This window comes from Phyllobates terribilis, unplaced genomic scaffold (genome assembly GCF_046119375.1).
Source record: "Phyllobates terribilis strain yellow unplaced genomic scaffold, ASM4611937v1 Scaffold_1__5_contigs__length_1240528914, whole genome shotgun sequence".
Classification (NCBI taxonomy): domain Eukaryota; kingdom Metazoa; phylum Chordata; class Amphibia; order Anura; family Dendrobatidae; genus Phyllobates; species Phyllobates terribilis.
This window is the reverse complement of record NW_027362761.1, coordinates 1,044,116,780-1,044,136,543: the sequence shown is the minus strand read 5'-3', so window position 1 is coordinate 1,044,136,543 and position 19,764 is coordinate 1,044,116,780. Positions and strand designations below refer to the sequence as shown.

At 47.6% G+C, this 19,764-nt stretch overlaps 1 protein-coding gene across 3 annotated transcripts in view; it reads left to right on the top strand.

Annotated features, from left to right (window-relative positions):
• The window catches only part of TRIM2 (tripartite motif containing 2), a 191,101-nt gene that overhangs the window by 67,789 nt on the left and 103,548 nt on the right, over positions 1-19,764 (top strand). Inside the window, exon 1 of one of the 3 annotated variants that reach the window (XM_073645273.1) lies at positions 10,450-10,600. The exons of the other annotated variants lie outside the window; for them this stretch is intronic. The gene's annotated coding sequence lies outside the window, so the exon portion shown is untranslated. Of the gene's footprint in view, positions 1-10,449; positions 10,601-19,764 lie in introns of those variants that run through there. 3 annotated transcript variants of the gene reach the window in all.

The window sequence follows — 19,764 nt, the reverse complement described above, 5'->3', positions numbered from 1 at the left end:
GCTCCTTTAGTATTATATAAAAACCATTTTATTACATATGTAAATGAGGGCTCCTTGGTGCACCCTTGGCATGGCTAAGCGCTCAGTGCTACTCACCTTCCCTTAGATTGAGAACGCTTACTTGCCCAGAGCGAGTGCTGGCTGCATTGAATCCCCGGCACGTCTGCACTGCTACTGCAGGGGCCGAGCGCTCAAACAGTGTCAGGACATCTGCAGACAGGACAGAGCCCTCGGCCAAGGCATTTACAGATGCAATGAAACGGTTTTTAGATCAAAACTAATGTAGCGAAATCTATACTACAGACATGATTTCTATAGGGGCTAAGTCCCTTAGATGAATGTATAACTGGTTTAATTTGAGTTTTTGTAACATACACCCTATAAATGTTTTTTTATTATTAATGTGTATTAATATTCCAAGATTGAAACACCCCTTTAAATATGTGAATTGTCTTCATGGTGCCAATACACATTAGAGTCAACTCGGCTGAACCCACCAATTTCAGTCAGGCTGGTTAAATGTGTATGGTGGTATCCCAGATCCCAGTCCTGCCTTGATGGCATATGTCTTGAAAAGAGGGCAGATGTCTTAGGATGCTAAGTTCTTTGTTCCCACTGCAGAAGAGCAGTAGCAGAGGTTTCTGGCAGCAGCTTACCAACTGCACCATAGCTAATATAGGTATTTTTTTTACTGTCCATTGTCCTCAAAGAATCCTGGGAAATTCTTGACTGTTGGCAATAATGCATGGAAAAGCTCCTGTATACTGTTCTGACAACATTATTGATAAATGTGCCCCAATGCCTTACAAATACTGCCTCAAGAGACAGAGGAAAACTTGATGTACCGTATCCGTCAGAGGAAGCGTAGAAAATGCAATAAACTGACTGACCCGTAATCATGATCTGTCATGGAGGTATGTATGTATGTGTGTATAGTGCTGTGGAAAAGTTTTAGGCAGGTGTGAAAATTAGAAATGTTTATGGTTATTTTTTTATCAATTAACAAAATGCAAAGTAAATGAACAAAACTATATTTTAAATTAAACTAATATTTGGTCTCACCTCTGTTTGTCTTCAAATCAATATCAAAGTATCAGCTTTTTTTAGGTACATGACTGGCACATAGTTCTTAAATGATGTTCAAAACATCTTGTAGAACTAACCACAGATCTTCTGTAGATGTAGGGTTATGCAAATCCTTCTGTCTCTTCATGTAATCCCAGACAGACTTGATGATGTTGCTGTCAGGGCTCTGAAGGGACCATATCATCACTTCCAAGACTCTTTGTTCTTATTTACACTAAAAAAGTTCTTAAAGGGGTTGTCTGGCCTTAAGCTACAATTCTGCAGTCACTCACATCGTGCGCGATGTGAGGATTCTCCGCTGCTGTATGTATATATGTTGTAGCATAGCTGGGAAGGACAGGATCAAATCCTAGCTCTGCAGAGTTTGATTAGAAGCACCTGCATGGTTTCTTTAAGAAGAAGTAGATTTATTGTGGGAGTGTGGCACCCCAGGGGTCTGGTTTCCACAGTAACGGCAATGTTATGTCTGAGAGCAGGTGGGAGGTCTCTTGGTCAGGGGTCCTGTGCATGCCACACCTCCTGCCCAGTCCTGGGAGGGGAAGAACTTCCCCTATATAAACCTAGGGCTGAGGCAGGGTTAGGAGTAGAGAAGAAGTAGAGACAGAGAAGAGAAGCAGATATAGGAAAGAACATCAGGAGCTCTGTGGGAGCAGTGCTACAAGGAGTCAGGGGCTGGCAGCTGCAGAGCTCGCCCTGACTGAGAAGTTATCACCAGCCCCGGAGTCCGAGGCTGTGGGGACTAACTCCTATCCAGCAGCAGAAACCGACCGGCAGGGGATTGCAGGTCCTCTGGCCCAGAAACCCGAAGGCACGGTCACACGCGTGGGACCAGCACCGCCGTCGTGGAGCGGAAGCTACTAGAAGGCCCCGAGTCACCGGCCATACGGGTGAGCACCACACGGTACACTCAGGGACGTGGGCTACTTATACCCGCTTCTAGCAAGGTAGCCAGAAGAGTATCGTTAGTTTGGGAGGCCCACAATTCCGCCTGGCCAGGGGAGATCCCATCTGCTCAAGGACTGACCAGGCCCCAATCGCTAGCCAGTACTCCGGGAGGGTCTATCGTTGTCACCAGTAAAGACCCTGAACTACACCGTACCGTCTCTGAGTGGTTCCTGCTACCCCCATCATCCACGTCGGCTGCCCTGAGGCCATACCCCTCCCGTTGGGGGTTATACTATCACGCTGCACAATCCTACCACCGGCCTCAGCGGTCTGCCCTGCAGCAGCAGCTCCTTAGCTGTACTCAACGGGTTGCGTAGTCGTCCAACATCTACCGCTAATACAGCGCCACTTAGTCTGACTCCCTGGGCACGGACCGGATCACCGCCACGAGACTACAACCCTCAAGAGATCCGGCTCCGGGTAAGCTCCCGCGTGCGCAACGCAGCGCGACACAGGCCCAGGGGCGCGTCAACTTTTGGCGTAGTCGGCAGGATTTCGTGCCCGCAACCACCGGGTACTGCGTGCCTGAAAAAGACTGTTCAAACTTACCTGTGGTGAAGATTCCCGCCATCCGGCGCCATCTTCCGCTTCCTTCCCGCCATTGGTGGAGTTTTCCCGCCATCCGGCGCCATCTTCGGCCTTCTTCCCGCCATACGTGGAGTTTTCCCGCCATTGGACGCCATCTTGAGGACGCCGCGCGGGAAGAAGAGGGGCGTGGACTCCGAAAGCGCGCGAGAACTGAAGCCCCGCCTCACGTCCGGACGTTGCGTAAGGTCCTGTAAGGAGCCCAGCAGACGCCGACGTCACAGGAGCGCGACGGAAGGTCCTCAACCCTGACGATCCACTGCGGAGCCGCGGCCTACGGAAGAGGATCATCGCAAGGTAGGCCACGGTCCACTAGGGGGGAGAAGGATGTTGGATACGGAGGAGATCTTCACCGCTTCAACCCCCGCCAGCGCCACCGCTGTTGCGGTCATGCCTTTCACCATGCCCTATATCCCGGGGGCAGCCTGGCTACCCCAGTACTCAGGGGAGTCACATACCCTGCATGACTTTAGAGAAAAGCTGGATAGCCTCTTCCAGGTGTACCCCCTCACAGAGGAGCAAAAAGTGAGCATCCTGGTGGCCCAATTAACCGGAGCAGCCCAAAGGGAGGTAAAGTCCTGGCCACCTGGGGGGAGGACTGTCGCAGGGATACTAACCCGGCTGAGGGACACCTTTGATACCCGCACCTCAGCCGAGATCAAGCTTAGATTCTACGGGTGCAAACAGCGGGCACATGAGAGTATAAGGGACTATGCCCTGAACCTACAAGAGGCCCTGAGAGCCATTAAGCAGACCGACCCTGACGGCGTGGGAGACGAGGACAGGCTGTTGACTGAACAATTTATAGAGGGTTTATATTGCAATGCCCACCGAACCCAGTTGCGGGCAATGGCCTTACAGGATCCTCATCTGGGATTTGCACAGTTCAAGGACAGAGCCATCCGGGTGCTTCGAGAACCGGCACCAGGTGGCGTTGTGACCCCCAGACGCCCCACTACCACTTACCACCAGGAGGCGGCGCCTTTGTCGGCAGGGCCTGTGGGAGCTGATGCGCAGGCTTTGAACAATGACCCGGCTCCAGACCTACACCATCAGGTCCAAGAGCTAGCTAAAAGCGTTGCTGCGCTAACCCGAACTGTGCAGTCTTTACAGGTTTCCACTCCAGGGAAGATCCAGCTGGCATCCGGACCGGAGGACATCCCGTGGCGTCGACCAAGGAGGACCCCACCGGCCAGAGGAAGACCCAGCGACCGATACAACGAGGACGGACGACCCATCTGCCGCCGCTGCAATCAACCCGGACATATGGCAAGGTACTGTCCTTTAAACTGGCACAACCTGGGGTAGAGGGCCAACCCCCAGGAAAAAGATCACCAGGCCCATCGAACTGGCGCGACAAATATGTGGGAGGACGTCCAGTCTTACCCGTGGTACTGGATGGCATTCCTATGAGTGCCCTACTGGACACCGGGTCACAGGTCACCACCATCCCGTACGTGCTCTTCAAGCAGTACTGGAATGACTCGGATATCACCCGCTACCCTGACGACGACTTGAGTATCATCGCCAGCAATGGTCAGCCCGTGCCACAGATTGGATTTCAAGAGGTGACCATTAAAATCGGTAGAGTCGAACTGGCAGCACAGGGACTGATCATTGTAGACATTGACAAACACGAGAGTCACCCAAAGATAACTCTAGGAACTAATGTAATTGAAAATTGTCTTGCAGAGGTGATTTTCCTTTTACAGCAGGTTGCCAAGAATGCCAGCTCCGGCCAGCAGCGAGTGCTCCAGAAAGAGATCCGGGCACTGATGCGACGGCAACAGCTAGAACTCTCCGGTGGTGAGATTGGTAGCGTGCGAATGTGTGACCCTTTCCCTATTGCCATGCCCCCGAAAAGTGAAATGATGATTTGGTGCCGGGCAGCTATTGGTCTGAGAGGTAGAGATTACCAGGCAATGGTAGAACCAGTTTACTCAGACAGTAGGCCCACCATTTTGACAGCACGGGGGGTGGTCAATGTACGCCATGGGAGGGTGCCCGTTCGCATAATAAATATCGGGAAGAGGGAAGTGTACCTGCCCCGGTATGCCACGCTAGCCAAATTGTATACCATCAATCAAGATTCCATACAGTCCGTAGAACCCTTGCCTCCATCTTCCCCGGAGGAAGGTAACGGCTCTCAGAAAACAATGGAGGACTGGTGTCAGCAACTACATTTGGGTACTGACTCCACTCCCTCACACCAGAAACAGGGAGTCTATCGGGTGGTGCAAGAGTACGAGAGAGTGTTTAGTAAACACCCGTTAGACTTCGGGCGAGTCAAGGGGGTAGAACACCACATCCCCACGGGAGACCATCCTCCCATAAAAGAGAGGTATCGACCCGTACCCCCTGCCCACTACCAACACGCCAAGGGGATGCTTAGAGACATGAAGGAGGCTGGGGTGATCAGGGATAGCTGTAGCCCCTGGGCAGCTCCACTAGTCTTAGTCAAAAAGAAAGACAACACCATGAGGATGTGTGTAGATTACCGGAAAATCAACCGTATCACACACAAGGATGCGTACCCCTTACCAAGGATAGAGGAGTCTTTGGCTGCTTTAAGATCTGCTAACTTCTTCTCTACCTTGGATCTCACTAGTGGGTACTGGCAGGTTCCTGTAGCAGAGGCGGACCGGGAGAAGACCGCATTCACCACCCCGATGGGACTTAGCGAGTTTACCTGCATGCCGTTCGGACTCTGCAATGCACCAGGAACCTTCCAACGATTAATGGAGTGTTGTCTGGGCCACAGAAACTTTGAGACGGTCCTGTGTACCTGGACGATGTCATCGTATATTCCAAGACGTATGAGGACCACCTGAAACACCTGGCGGAAGTGTTCGAAGCTCTGGCAAGCTACGGCCTAAAGGTGAAACCCTCCAAGTGTCACCTCCTGAAACCAAAGGTGCAGTACCTGGGACACGTGGTGAGCGCTGATGGAGTGGCTCCCGACCCTGATAAGATCACCGCAATTAAGGAATGGCCAAGTCCCTCCAGTGTAAAGGAAGTGCGGCAGTTCCTCGGGTTGGTAGGCTATTACCGCAGATTCATCCCCGGTTTCACCAAAAAGGCAGCTCCTATGCAGGACCTCCTGATAGGCCAGTCCCGGAAGGCCAAGAACCAGAAGCCACCCTTCAGATGGGAGAAGTTAGAAGAAGAGTCCTTCCGCCAGCTGAAGATGGCCCTCACGGGGGATGAAATCCTGGCGTACCCTGATTACAGCCAGCCCTTTATCCTCTACACCGACGCAAGTAACATCGGGCTAGGAGCCGTGCTGTCCCAGATCCAGCAGGGGAAAGAACGAGTAATCGCTTACGCCAGCCGAAAACTGCGACCCACCGAAAGAAACCCTGAGAATTATAGCTCATTTAAGCTAGAGTTCCTGGCAGTGGTGTGGGCAGTCACCGAACGCTTTAAGCACTACCACGCTTCTTCCCGGTTCACCGTGTACACGGATAACAACCCGTTGACACACCTGGACACTGCAAGACTCGGTGCCCTAGAGCAGAGATGGATGGCCCGTCTGTCCAACTACGAGTTCACAATCAAATACCGGGCAGGACGCTCCAATACCAACGCGGACGCCCTGTCCAGGATGCCAAACCTACCGGACGTAGGAGAAGATCCAGAGGGACTGGAAGAAGTCGAACTCCCCGCGTTCCACCGTCATGGGACTATCCAGTATTCCCATCGGGTAAGGAGTAAGCAAGCCGCTACGTTTAACCCCTTGCCTCACTACAACTGGGAGGAAACGCAAGACAGTGACCCTGCCGTCCGGCTGGTGAAGGAGATGCTGACTCAGCCAGAGGCTCGCCTTGACCCAGACGCTCCGGAGGAAGCCAAGCAACTGTGGGCTGAGAAGAGTCGACTGTTCCTTTACAAGGGGAAGTTGTGCCGCAGAATGGTTAACTCCCGGACGCATGAACTAATCTGGCAAGTAGTGGTGCCACGGAGAGACGCAGCCATGGTGATGGAAGCATACCACGACGCGGCTGGACACTTCGGATGGAAGAAGCTGGAGTTCCTGCTGCGTGGGCGGTTCCACTGGGTAGGCATGAGGGGAACCATCGAGAGGTGGTGCAGAGACTGTGGCCCGTGCAACCTAAGAAGGAAGGACCGTGCCAGCCAGAAGACTCCCCTGCAGTCCATCGTCACCCGGCAGCCGTTGGAACTGGTAGCCTTGGATCATGTAAAACTGACCCCAAGCAGAAGTGGCTACGTCTACGCGTTAACCATTGTGGATCATTACTCCCGGTTCTTGGTTGTCGTCCCCGTTAAGGACTTAACGGCTCAAACAGCAGCTAGAGCCTTCCAGCAGCACTTCTGCCGTCCACACGGGTACCCGGACCAAGTGCTGACGGACCAGGGACCTGCCTTTGAAGCGGAGGTCTTCCAGGAATTCTGCAATCTGTATGGCTGCCGGAAGATAAGGACGACACCCTATCATCCGCAAACTAATGGACTTTGTGAGAAAATGAACCAGGTGGTAATAGATCTCCTGAAAACGTTGCCCCTGGAAGAACGCAGTCTGTGGCCTGAGAAGCTGCCCGATCTAGTGGACCTATACAACCACATCCCGGTAGGTTCCACCAACTGTACCCCGGCTTACCTAATGAGGGCGAGACCTGGTAAGTTACCTGTTGACCTGGAAATGGGAGTCCTGACACCCGAGGACACTTCACCAGAAGCAGACTGGGACACAGAGAGGCAGCAGCAGTACCGGAAAGTACAGGAGAGCGTGGAGCGAAGTCTCTGTCAGGCTAGGGAAAGACAAGAGAAAACTTACAACCAGTATGCTCCCGCTGTTTCCCTGGTACCCGGAGAGCAGGTCTTGAAGAGGAAAAGACGGCTCCACAAGTTGGACGACCAGTGGGAGAAGGACCCGTACACCGTACTGCCCTCAAGCCACGAGAACCCAAAAGTCTGTACCATCAGTAAAGACGGAGGGGAGACCATAGCCATTGTATCCCGGGATCACCTGAAGAAGTGTCCTGAACAGCTACGGAACCCTGAAGAGGAACAAGAAGACCATCGACCCGTAGAGGAAAGGGAAGATATGGTTAGTACTGTGCTCGGAGACTTCCCTCGGTCCTGGACTCAAGTCAATGGTGCAGTTGTGGTACCCGTCCTCACGTTCCTCCAACCAGCATCCCAAGTGCCTACGGAGCAACAGGTAGAGCTGGAAGAGCAGCCGGTCCAGGAGGCAGAAGACTCCACACAAGCAGAACAGGGGGATCAACCCTCTGCTTATAGTGAGCCTGCCGTACCCCTAGTGAGTCAAAGAGCCGGTAGACAGCTGCCCAGTTTACCCTTGACAGCTCCTACACCCTGTAGTTCAGGGCTAGACAGTCAGCTCCGTAGGTCCACTAGGGCCACTAGAGGCCAGTTACCCGCACGTTGGAGGATTTGAAGTGTATAAATTGTTTTATTTGTGGTTACCTGTTTTACTTGTTGCTTGTGTATAATTATGTGTTTCTAGTTATTTATAGGAGTCCTTGGTGGATTTACCGGGAATCCTTTGTGTATAGTTGGAGCGTAACCCAGGACGGACTAAAGACTGTTAAGGACTCGGGGCAGGACAGACCCCTACCTGGTTACGTCTCCCTGTTTTGGTGAAATGGACACCTTGCTTTTCTTCAAAGACTGCACCCGGTTGCGGACACGCCGTAACCATCTTTATGTGTTTTTCTTATTGTATTATTATTGTTTATACCTTGTTATGTTTTTCTAAAAATATGTTTAGTCCCGGAGTACTAAATTTCACTAGGGGGGAATGTGGCACCCCAGGGGTCTGGTTTCCACAGTAACGGCAATGTTATGTCTGAGAGCAGGTGGGAGGTCTCTTGGTCAGGGATCCTGTGCATGCCACACCTCCTGCCCAGTCCTGGGAGGGGAAGAACTTCCCCTATATAAACCTAGGGCTGAGGCAGGGTTAGGAGTAGAGAAGAAGTAGAGACAGAGAAGAGAAGCAGATATAGGAAAGAACATCAGGAGCTCTGTGGGAGCAGTGCTACAAGGAGTCAGGGGCTGGCAGCTGCAGAGCTCGCCCTGACTGAGAAGTTATCACCGGACCCGGAGTCCGAGGCTGTGGGGACTAACTCCTATCCAGCAGCAGAAACCGACAGGCAGGGGATTGCAGGTCCTCTGGCCCAGAAACCCGAAGGTACGGTCACACGCGTGGGACCAGCACCGCCGTCGTGGAGCGGAAGCTACTAGAAGGCCCCGAGTCACCGGCCATACGGGTGAGCACCACACGGTACACTCAGGGATGTGGGCTACTTATACCCGCTTCTAGCAAGGTAGCCAGAAGAGTATCGTTAGTTTGGGAGGCCCACAACTCCGCCTGGCCAGGGGAGATCCCATCTGCTCAAGGACTGACCAGGCCCCAATCGCTAGCCAGTACTCCGGGAGGGTCTATCGTTGTCACCAGTAAAGACCCTGAACTACACCGTACCGTCTCTGAGTGGTTCCTGCTACCCCCATCATCCACGTCGGCTGCCCTGAGGCCATACCCCTACCGTTGGGGGTTATACTATCACGCTGCACAATCCTACCACCGGCCTCAGCGGTCTGCCCTGCAGCAGCAGCTCCTTAGCTGTACTCAACGGGTGGCGTAGTCGTCCAACATCTACCGCTAATACAGCGCCACTTAGTCTGACTCCCTGGGCACGGACCGGATCACCGCCACAAGACTACAACCCTCAAGAGATCCGGCTCCGGGTAAGCTCCCACGTGCGCAACGCAGCGCGACACAGGCCCAGGGGCGCGTCAGGAGCAGCCAAGATGTCAGCTGTAGCTATGAAAGAGACATGCTGTGGTCTCTCTCTGAATGGAGTGACTGAGGAGTCAGTCAGTCTGCTGGATGTAGCAGAGGCAAATGTGTTAACTCGTGAATGCACAGACCATGGGCACCTGACTGGATGTGTCTTGGATCTGAAGACAGGCCAGAATCACTCTCTGAAAAGAGTCTGCACTGTTTACATAGTTACATAGGTTGAATAAAGACCTAGGTCCATCAAGTTCAACCTTCCTCCACCAATTATACATTTCGTCACAAATTTAACTATAACCCACAATGTTATGTGTATAGAGGAAATCATACAGCCATTTTTTAAAAGCTGTTATAATGTTCTGTGCAGAGAACCGCAAGTATCAGCCGTGCATGAGTAGCCAGGGTCTGTTCTGTTTAGTTAACACCTGGACAAGGCTAGGGATTTATGTTTATGTTTTTGGTGCTGTGCAACCCGTGGAAAGCAATAAAAACTGAACGTGTTTGGACCAAAACTGCATTGCCTGTGTGAACACTAGCTAAGGCCTAATGCCTACCAGAGAGCGTGAATCCTTACAATGTGTATGTGTCTGGGTCTGGAAAATCTCTGGGACTTTTTTGTAAAGGTGACAGTGTTTTTCTTCACTTTACGGACTTAGGTAGCATTGCCATGTGTGCCACCTGACCCACTATATTCTCCCCTAGAAGCATTAGAAATATGACTGTAAATCATTTGATGAACACCATTTAGATTATTAGAACAATATTTCTATGTGATAACCCATTCAGCTATTTTCCGCACAGCTTGTTATTAGCGAAGGGAGTACAATTGGGTGAGAAAGGTTGAACTTGATGGACCTAGGTCTTTATTCAACTTACGTTACTATGTTTACTATGAAGTATGGTGACCATTCCAGGTACTGTAGACTCCAACTTCAGCTCTGCTGCAGCTAGGGGCACTTTCTAAGAAAGATGAGCAGGGCAAAGCTATGGCACAAGGCAGAGGGTAGGCCCTGATCATGGTGACACTCCCTCAGTCCCTGCACCTCCTCCTTCTCCCTCTCTGGAGCTGACAAGCTGTTTGTGTTTGTGCTGAGAGGAGCCATTCACTCTGCAGCTGAATGAGGACATTGCGCTGATCTCTCCCAGGACTGCCATCAGTTGGTATCTGAGATGCACATGATAGGATGAAGCCATGGAGTACCAGTGAGTACTGTCTGCTGTGCAGCCACACAATGCATTGTTCTACACTGACCTGACTTTCCATTCATAGTGATCCCAGCAGCTGTTACTGCACTATTTATAATGCTGCTCTTCCACATATTCTGTATGTTACTGCAATGTAAACGTAGGTGTTATGTTTTATATTCCTTATTGTCACACATTTCTGTGCCTTTCTGCAATGCCAGTATTGCTGACACCGGGGGCTGGGTGGGGGGCTTCCTGAGTACTAGGCTGTAATTTACTATTATCACTTGCACCATGGCGTACCAGCATAGACATGTTACGTATATTGTCCATAGATATCAATGATAGTTATATACATGTGAACTAACAGTGGACAGGCAGCATTTGCCACAAAGTAAATAATAACAAAGAATAAAGAATAACCCTTTAGTTATTCAGCTATTAAAACTTTTATTCAGTCCTTAATTAGTTTTTTTTTTTTCTGGAAAAGCCGGGCGAGAATGATAATGGCCAATAGTACAGGTTACACGGCTATCGCGCTGCTTTCCTACAGTTCCAAGTTGCAAGTTAGCTTATCAGTACAAGAACAGAGAGGATCGTTTCCTAAAATTTGCGCTCCAAAGCAATTTATTGTATCTGAAAATGGCACGTATGCATTTACACATGGCGATATTGTCTGTTAGAAGTCTGAGCATGACATTGCATGTTCACATATATCCCCAATTTCTGTAACACTGTCTATTTTTTATAAGTTATCCCAAACCCCATGCAATCCTATTGCCCCATACGGTTATAATAACATTGCATCCTATTGCACTATATATATATATATATATATATATATACATACAGTACAGACCAAAAGTTTGGACACACCTTCTCATTTAAAGATTTCTCTGTATTTTCATGACTATGAAAATTGTACATTCACACTGAAGGCATCAAAACTATGAATTAACACATGTGGAATTATATATTTAACAAAAAAGTGTGAAACAACTGAAAATATGTCTTATATTCTAGGTTCTTCAAAGTAGCCACCTTTGGCTTTGATGACTGCTTTGCACACTCTTGGCATTCTCTTGATGAGCTTCAAGAGGTAGTCACCGGAAATGGTCTTCACTTGACAGGTGTGCCCTGTCAGGTTTAATAAGTGGGATTTCTTGACTTATAAATGGGGTTGGGACCATCAGTTGTGTTGTGCAGAAGCCTGGTGGATACACAGCTGATAGTCCTACTGAATAGACTGTTAGAATTTGTATTATGGCAAGAAGAAAGCAGCTACCGTATTTTTTGGACTATAAGACGCACCTAGGTTTTAGAGGAGGAAAAAAAAAAAAAATTTAAGCCAAAATTGTGTTCATGATGCACTTTTAAGGGGGAGGGGGTCTTCTGTTGACACTGGTATAGGGTAATGTCCCCCAATTCTGACAATATCCCCCATCCTGGTATATATGCCCCCCCTTCCTTTTATATGTGGTCCCCATCCCCATCCGGGTATGCCTGGCTTCCCTCCATCCTGGTATGCATGAAACTCCTCCATCCTGGTATGCATGGCACCCCTCATCCTTATCCTGGTATGCATGGCACCCCTCATCCCTATCCTGGTATGCATGGCACCCCTCATCCCTATCCTGGTATGCATGGCACCCCTACTCCCTATCCTGGTATGCATGGCACCCCTAATCCCTATCCTGGTATGCATGGCACCCCTAATCCCTATCCTGGTATGCATGGCACCCCTCATCCCTATCCTGGTATGCATGGCACCCCTACTCCCTATCCTGGTATGCATGGCACCCCTAATCCCTATCCTGGTATGCATGGCACCCCTAATCCCTATCCTGGTATGCATGGCACAGCAATCCCCATCCTGGTATGCATGGCACAGCAATCCCCATCCTGGTATGCATGGCACCCCTCATACCTATCCTGATATGCATGGTACCCCTAATCCCTATCCTGGTGTGCATGGCACCCCTAATCCCTATCCTGGTATGCATGGCACCCCTAATCACTATCCTGGTATGCATGGCACCCCTAATCCCTATCCTGGTATGCATGGCACCCCTCATCCTTATCCTGGTATGTATGGCCCCTCATCCTAATCCTGGTATGTATGGCCCCCTCATCTTTATCCTGTTATCTATGCCCCCCTCAGTGTCATCCTGGTATGTATGGCCCCCTCATCTTTATCCTGTTATGTATTCCCCCCTCAGCGTTACCCTGGTATGTATGACCCCCTCATCCTTACCTTGGTATGTATGGCCCCCTCATCCTTACCCTGGTATGTATGGCCCCCTCATCCTTACCCTGGTATGTATGCCCCCTCATCTTTACCCTGGTATGTATGGCCCCCTCATCCTTACCCTGGTATGTATGGCCCCCTCATCCTTACCCTGGTATGTATGGCCCCCTCATCCTTACCCTGGTATGTATGGCCCCCTCATCCTTATCCTAGTATGCATGGTCCCCCTAATCCCCATCATGCGGCACATAAAAAAAAATAAACACTCCTACTCACCTTTCTTCTCTCCTCCAGCGCTGCGTCCTGTCTGCCCGCACTGATCTCTCCATGTGAGCCACACATGATGTCACTGCCATGCGCTGCTCACAAGGAGAGATCAGTTGCCGGAAGTCACTGCTCCCCACGCCGGGACTGTGTTCGCGGGGAGCAGTGACTTCATGCTGCTTAATAGCCGGCACACAGTGTAGCCGCGCTGCGGCTCCTGCTGCTGCCGGGCTATCGCGTGTGCCCGCTTATTAAAGGGCATGAATATTCACCCCCTCCCCACGCCCATGGGCGTGGAGAGAGGTTGAATATTCATGCTCTTTAACAGCGGGCACAGGCGATTCCAGCAGCAGCATGAGCCGCGCTGTGGCTACACTCTGTGCTGCTATTAAGGAGCATGAATATTCAGTGCTCCCCACGCCCATGAATATTCATTTTCTTTAGCAGCGGGGACAGTGTAGGCTGCAGCAGGTGGCTGCTGCCTCCTGTGCCCTGCTCCTCCACTGCTACCGCTCCCCCCACACCCCACATATATATGCGACCCCCCCAACATTTGGACTATAAGACGCACCCCCCCATTTTCCTCCAAAATTTTGGAGGAAAAAAGTGCGTCTTATAGTCCGAAAAATACGGTAAGTAAAGAAAAACGAGTGGCCATCATTACTTTAAGAAATGAAGGTCCGCCAGTCAGAAAAATTGGGAAAACTTTGAAAGTGTCCCCAAGTGCAGTTGCAAAAACCATCAAGCGCTACAAAGAAACTGGCTCACATGAGGACCACCCCAGGAAAGGAAGACCAAGAGTCACCTCTGCTTCTGAGGATAAGTTTATCCGAGTCACCAGCCTCAAAAATCGCAGGTTAACAGCAGCTCAGATTAGAGATCAGGTCAATGCCACACAGAGTTCTAGCAGCAGACACATCTCTTCAACAACTGTTAAGAGGAGACTTTGTGCAGCAGGCCTTCATGGTAAAATAGCTGCTAGGAAACCACTGCTAAGGACAGGCAACAAGCAGAAGCGACTTGTTTGGGCTAAAGAACACAAGGAATGGACATTAGACCAGTGGAAATCTGTGCTTTGGTCTGATGAGTCCAAATTTGAAATCTTTGGTTCCAACCACCGTGTGTTTGTGCGACGCAGAAAAGGTGAACGGATGAAATCTAAATGCCTGGTTCCCACCGTGAAGCATGGAGTAGGAGGTGTTATGGTGTGGGGGTGCTTTGCTGGTGACACTGATGGGGATTTATTCAAAATTGAAGACATACTGAACCAGCATGGCTACCACAGCATCTTGCAGCTTCATGCTATTCCATCCAATTTGCGTTTAGTTGGACCATCATTTATTTTTCAACAGGACAATGACCCCAAACACACCTCCAGGCTGTGTAAGGGCTATTTGACCAAGAAGGAGAGTGATGGGGTGCTACGCCAGATGACCTGGCCTCCACAGTCACCAGATCTGAACCCAATCGAGATGGTTTGGGGTGAGTTGGACCGCAGAGTGAAGGCAAAAGGGTCAACAAGTGCTAAACATCTCTGGGAACTCCGTCAAGATTGTTGGAAGACCATTTCCGGGGACTACCTCTTGAAGCTCATCAAGAGAATGCCAAGAGTGTGCAAAGCAGTCATCAAAGCAAAAGATGGCTACTTTGAAGAACCTAGAATATAAGACATAATTTCAGTTGTTTCACATTTTATTGTTAAGTATATAATTCCACATGTGTTAATTCATAGTTTTGATGCCTTCAGTGTGAATGTACAATTTTCATAGTCATGAAAATGCAGAAAAATCTTTAAATGAGAAGGTGTGTACAAACTTTTGGTCTGTACTGTATATATATATATATATATATATATATATATATATATATATATATATATATATATATATATATATATATATATATATATTTAACTCTTCGTTAAAAGTCTTCTGTGTTCACATGACACAACTGTATATATATTGCAGGTGACTTTGCGCTATGATCTAGTGTGGGATTGCACTCCAGTGTATTGCATGAGATGCGTCCCTGTAGAACCCTGGCCTTTTATGTAGTTACATGAACCTTGGCAACAATCCTAACAATAGATGTATTGGTTGTCATCCATTTATCTACCAAAACTTCTATTAATAAGAAATACTGTAGAAGAATTTTTTCAAATCCATAGAATAAGGCTTCTGCTATTTACTGTTTCTTATTATTTTCTATGTCATTTCGGGCTTTTAAGATAAGTGATCTGAAAGTGGCCTTTCAAACTATCACTAATGATATGCATGTCTAATTAGCAATAACTGATTTCATACAGAACAAGTTGCATATTCCATAAATGTCAGCTACTAGTTTTCCATGGGCAGTCTTAATTTAAAGGTCACCTGTTTTTCATCCCTTCTTTCAATAGTTTATTCATTCACTTGTACAATGAATTTTGTGAAAGAAATGATGCCGTAATGTTCTTTGTATCTACGGACCCTAAATTGACCATTTAACTCCAGATTGTAAAGTCTGAATAATGCTGCTAGTCTAGAAGAAAGTGGCTATAAGATTTATAATTCAAGGCTACAATAGATTCATTGTGGGGTAAGAAATGGTGGGAAAGTGTTTGCTGTTTGACCTTCCAATGAATAAATATGCTGTAATGTGTCCAGTAGTTTTTAGTTTATTGTAGTTATACTTTGGTATAACATTTTCATCATTCAGTAGTGAATGGCAAAAAAATGTACTGTTGGCCTGCAACTTGGCATGTTTAGATAATTTTCTACATGTATAAGTAAAGTTAAAAAGAAGACAAAACAGAACCCAATATACCTTCTATATATTCTGAAACCATACCGCAGCATAGGTCTTTAGTTTGGATAGAGGCTTAACTATAATGGGTTTAGGGGTTGCAGTCGCACCTGAGCCCTGATTCCTATGGGAATCCAAAAGGTCTTTTTGGCCCATAAAAGAAGACTAATACTATTAAAGACCTGTGATAGTTAGGGACCTGCTTGGAGATTTTGCATTGGGGCCCACAAGCTTCAAGTTAAAGTTGGAAATACCCCCGAACCTCCTAGGACAGCTGGACAATTCTCCAAATTCTAAAATGTTTCTCTTGATCTGGGACATTTGGGGTGTATGGTCCTAGCACTAAACCCTGTTGTACCTTCAGAGTAACAAATCTCTCTGGATCCATAAGCACTGCTATGAAATTTTTTATTAGCTAAACCTGTTTAAATGTGTATGTATTATAGTGTAGGTGAATTAATATACTCACTGATCGCCGGCTTCAGCGGTTCCCAGCACCGCTCCTATCCTTTTCTGGATCGAGTGATGGCTATTCCAACTTGCAGGCTCACACTGAGCATTATGTATAAGCTGCAAGTCACTTTTACAATGTAAACCTATGCAGCCTTGTTCTGACAGTGACAACGATGACTAGTGCAGCAGAGCTGGAACAGCGATGACTAGTGCAGCAGAATTGGAACAGCGATGACCAGTGCAGCAGAGCTGGAACAGCGATGACCAGTGCAGCAGAACTGGAACAGCGATGACTAATGCAGCAGAACTGGAACAGCGATGACATGTGCAGCAGAGCTGGAACAACAGAGGATGAAGAAGCAACATAAGTCACAGCAGAGAACACCAATTACCTGTTATTCAAGTGACTGAATGTTGAAGCGGTGGTGGAACAATGGAGAAAAAAGCATCAAAGAAGTCCCAGCACTGGGTTTTCTTTTGGAAATGGGCATTTGCTTTGCGCCAGTCCCATAGTAGAGAATATCAAATTATTATCAACCGGAGTACAAAAATAACTGAACTGAGTTCTTTGAGGAGGTTGTGTATGCATACAGCACTTTCCACTTGATTTGACATCAGGTATCCAAAGATGTCACTGCATGCTGGATGGTATATTTGCTGAAACATCCTTTTGACACCCAGGTCCTATCCTTATTAATGGTACCCACATCCTACACTTGCGTTCCACGCTGACACGCACGCCGGCACCCGGCTTCTCCAGCTGATCTGCGCTCTTGCAAGTCGCAGCTCCGCATGGGGAAGCGGCGTACGGCTCATAGGACATGGCACCATGTCATTAAACATTTATGCACAACACATTTGGTCTTTTACATATACACCTTATTATTGGCTGGACCTCTAATAAAAATTTCTCATTCACTTCCTGACAATATATCCTCGTCAAAGCCCCTGGCGAAACTCGCGTCGGATTTGGTCTCTCGGGTCAGTATCAGCTCTGTTATTTCATACATGTTCTATTGTATACCATATCACCTGATTATGCTGCATTATTGCATACTCATCTGTGTGAGAATCTTAACCGGCACTATGCACCTTATTGTTGTTTCTACTTAAACACATGCAGTATATCCATGTTGTGGTGGGTATTTATGAATTTATCTTTTTGTATGTTAATTTCGTGATAGCTGCTGCTTACCTCTGGGACTTTTTATTGTGTTACCTTTCCCTATTTTATCTCCCTGATGTGTCTTTTTATTATATTGATTAATAAATGTTATATTTTATAGTAATCTAGTTTGTGTGTCATACATGTAGGTTTTTCTAGTTACAGACACGCAACTGCCTGTCTACATATCTTTATATAGATTGTATCTAATTGCCATGTCCTACACTTGTTCAGTGTCCAAAACTGCTAGTGCTGTACAGAGCATCCAAAGTCATCAGGTCATTACTGCCATCCAATATCTCAATTGTTATGAAAGTTATGAAACTTGGGGGAGAGGTGCTTCCCAAGAACTAGTTAACTGTAAAGCAGTGATTTAGCAGGGATAGTACTGCTATCCATCTTTTATATACAGTACAGACCAAAAGTTTGGACACACCTTCTCATTTAAACATTTTTCTGTATTTTCATGACTTTGAAAATTGTACATTCACACTGAAGGCATCAAAACTATGAATTAACACATGTGGAATTATATACTTAACAAAAAAGTGTGAAACAACTGAAAATATGTCTTATATTCTAGGTTCTTCAAAGTAGCCACCTTTTGCTTTGATGACTGCTTTGCACACTCTTGGCACTCTCTTGATGAGCTTCAAGAGGTAGTCACCGGAAATGGTTTTCACTTCACAGGTGTGCCCTGTCAGGTTTAATAAGTGGGATTTTTTGCCTTATAAATGGGGTTGGGACCATCAGTTGTGTTGTGCAGAAGTCAGGTGGATACACAGCTGATAGTCCTACTGAATAGACTGTTAGAATTTGTATTATGGCAAGAAAAAAGCAGCCAAGTAAAGAAAAATGAGTGGCCATCATTACTTTAAGAAATGAAGGTCAGTCAGTCTGAAAAATTGGGCAAATGTGTCCCCAAGTGCAGTTGCAAAAACCATCAAGCGCTACAAAGAAACTGTCTCACATGAGGACCGCCCCAGGAAAGGAAGACCAAGAGTCACCTCTGCTTCTGAGGATAAGTTTATCCGAGTCACCAGCCTCAGAAATCGCAGGTTAACAGCAGCTCAGATTAGAGATCAGGTCAATGCCACACAGAGTTCTAGCCGCAGACACATCTCTACAACAACTTTGTTAATAGGAGACTTTGTGCAGCAGGCCTTCATGGTAAAATAGCTGCTAGGAAACCACTGCTAAGGACAGGCAACAGGCAGAAGAGACTTGTTTGGGCTAAAGAACACAAGGAATGGACATTAGACCAGTGGAAATCTGTGCTTTGGTCTGATGAATCCAAATTTGAGATCTTTGGTTCCAACCACCTTGTCTTTGTGCGACGCAGAAAAGGTGAACGGATGGACTCTACATGCCTGGTTCCAACAGTGAAGCATGGAGGAGGAGGTGTGATGGTGTGGGGGTGCTTTGCTGGTGACACTGATGGGGATTTATTCAAAATTGAAGGCATACTGAACCAGCATGGCTACCACAGCATCTTGCAGCGGCATGCTATTCCATCCGGTTTGCGTTTAGTTGGACCATCATTTATTTTTCAACAGGACAATGACCCCAAACACACCTCCAGACTGTGTAAGGGCTATTTGACCAAGGAGGAGAGTGATGGGGTGCTACGCCAGATGACCTGGTCTCCACAGTCACCAGACCTGAACCCAATCGTGATAGTTTGGGGTGAGCTGGACCGCAGAGTGAAGGCAAAATGGCCAACAAGTGCTAAGCATCTCTGGGAACTCCTTCAAGATTGTTGGAAGACCATTTCCGGTGACTACCTCTTGAAGCTCATCAAGAGAATGCCAAGAGTGTACAAAGCAGTTATCAAAGCAAAAGGTGGCTACTTTGAAGAACCTAGAATATAAGACATATTTTCAGTTGTTTCACACTTTTTTGTTAAGTATATAATTCCACATGTGTTAATTCATAGTTTTGATGCCTTCAGTGTGAATGTACAATTTTCAAAGTCATGAAAATATAGAAAAATCTTTAAATGAGAAGGTGTGTCCAAACTGTTGGTCTGTACTATAGGTGGTAGCAACTTCCTGTGCTTTTTACCTTCTTACATTCAGAATTTTTTTTTGTGCTTATTTCCCCCCTACTCTCTGAAAAGACCAGGTTACTAATCTGCACATATTGTTCTCATGGAAACAATTCCGCATAACTCATGGGAATTTCTGAAAAGAAGCGCGATTCATCTGAGCGATACTCTAGAAACTCTGTTCTCTGTGTTACAGTCACTGAACAAGTGAATGACACTAC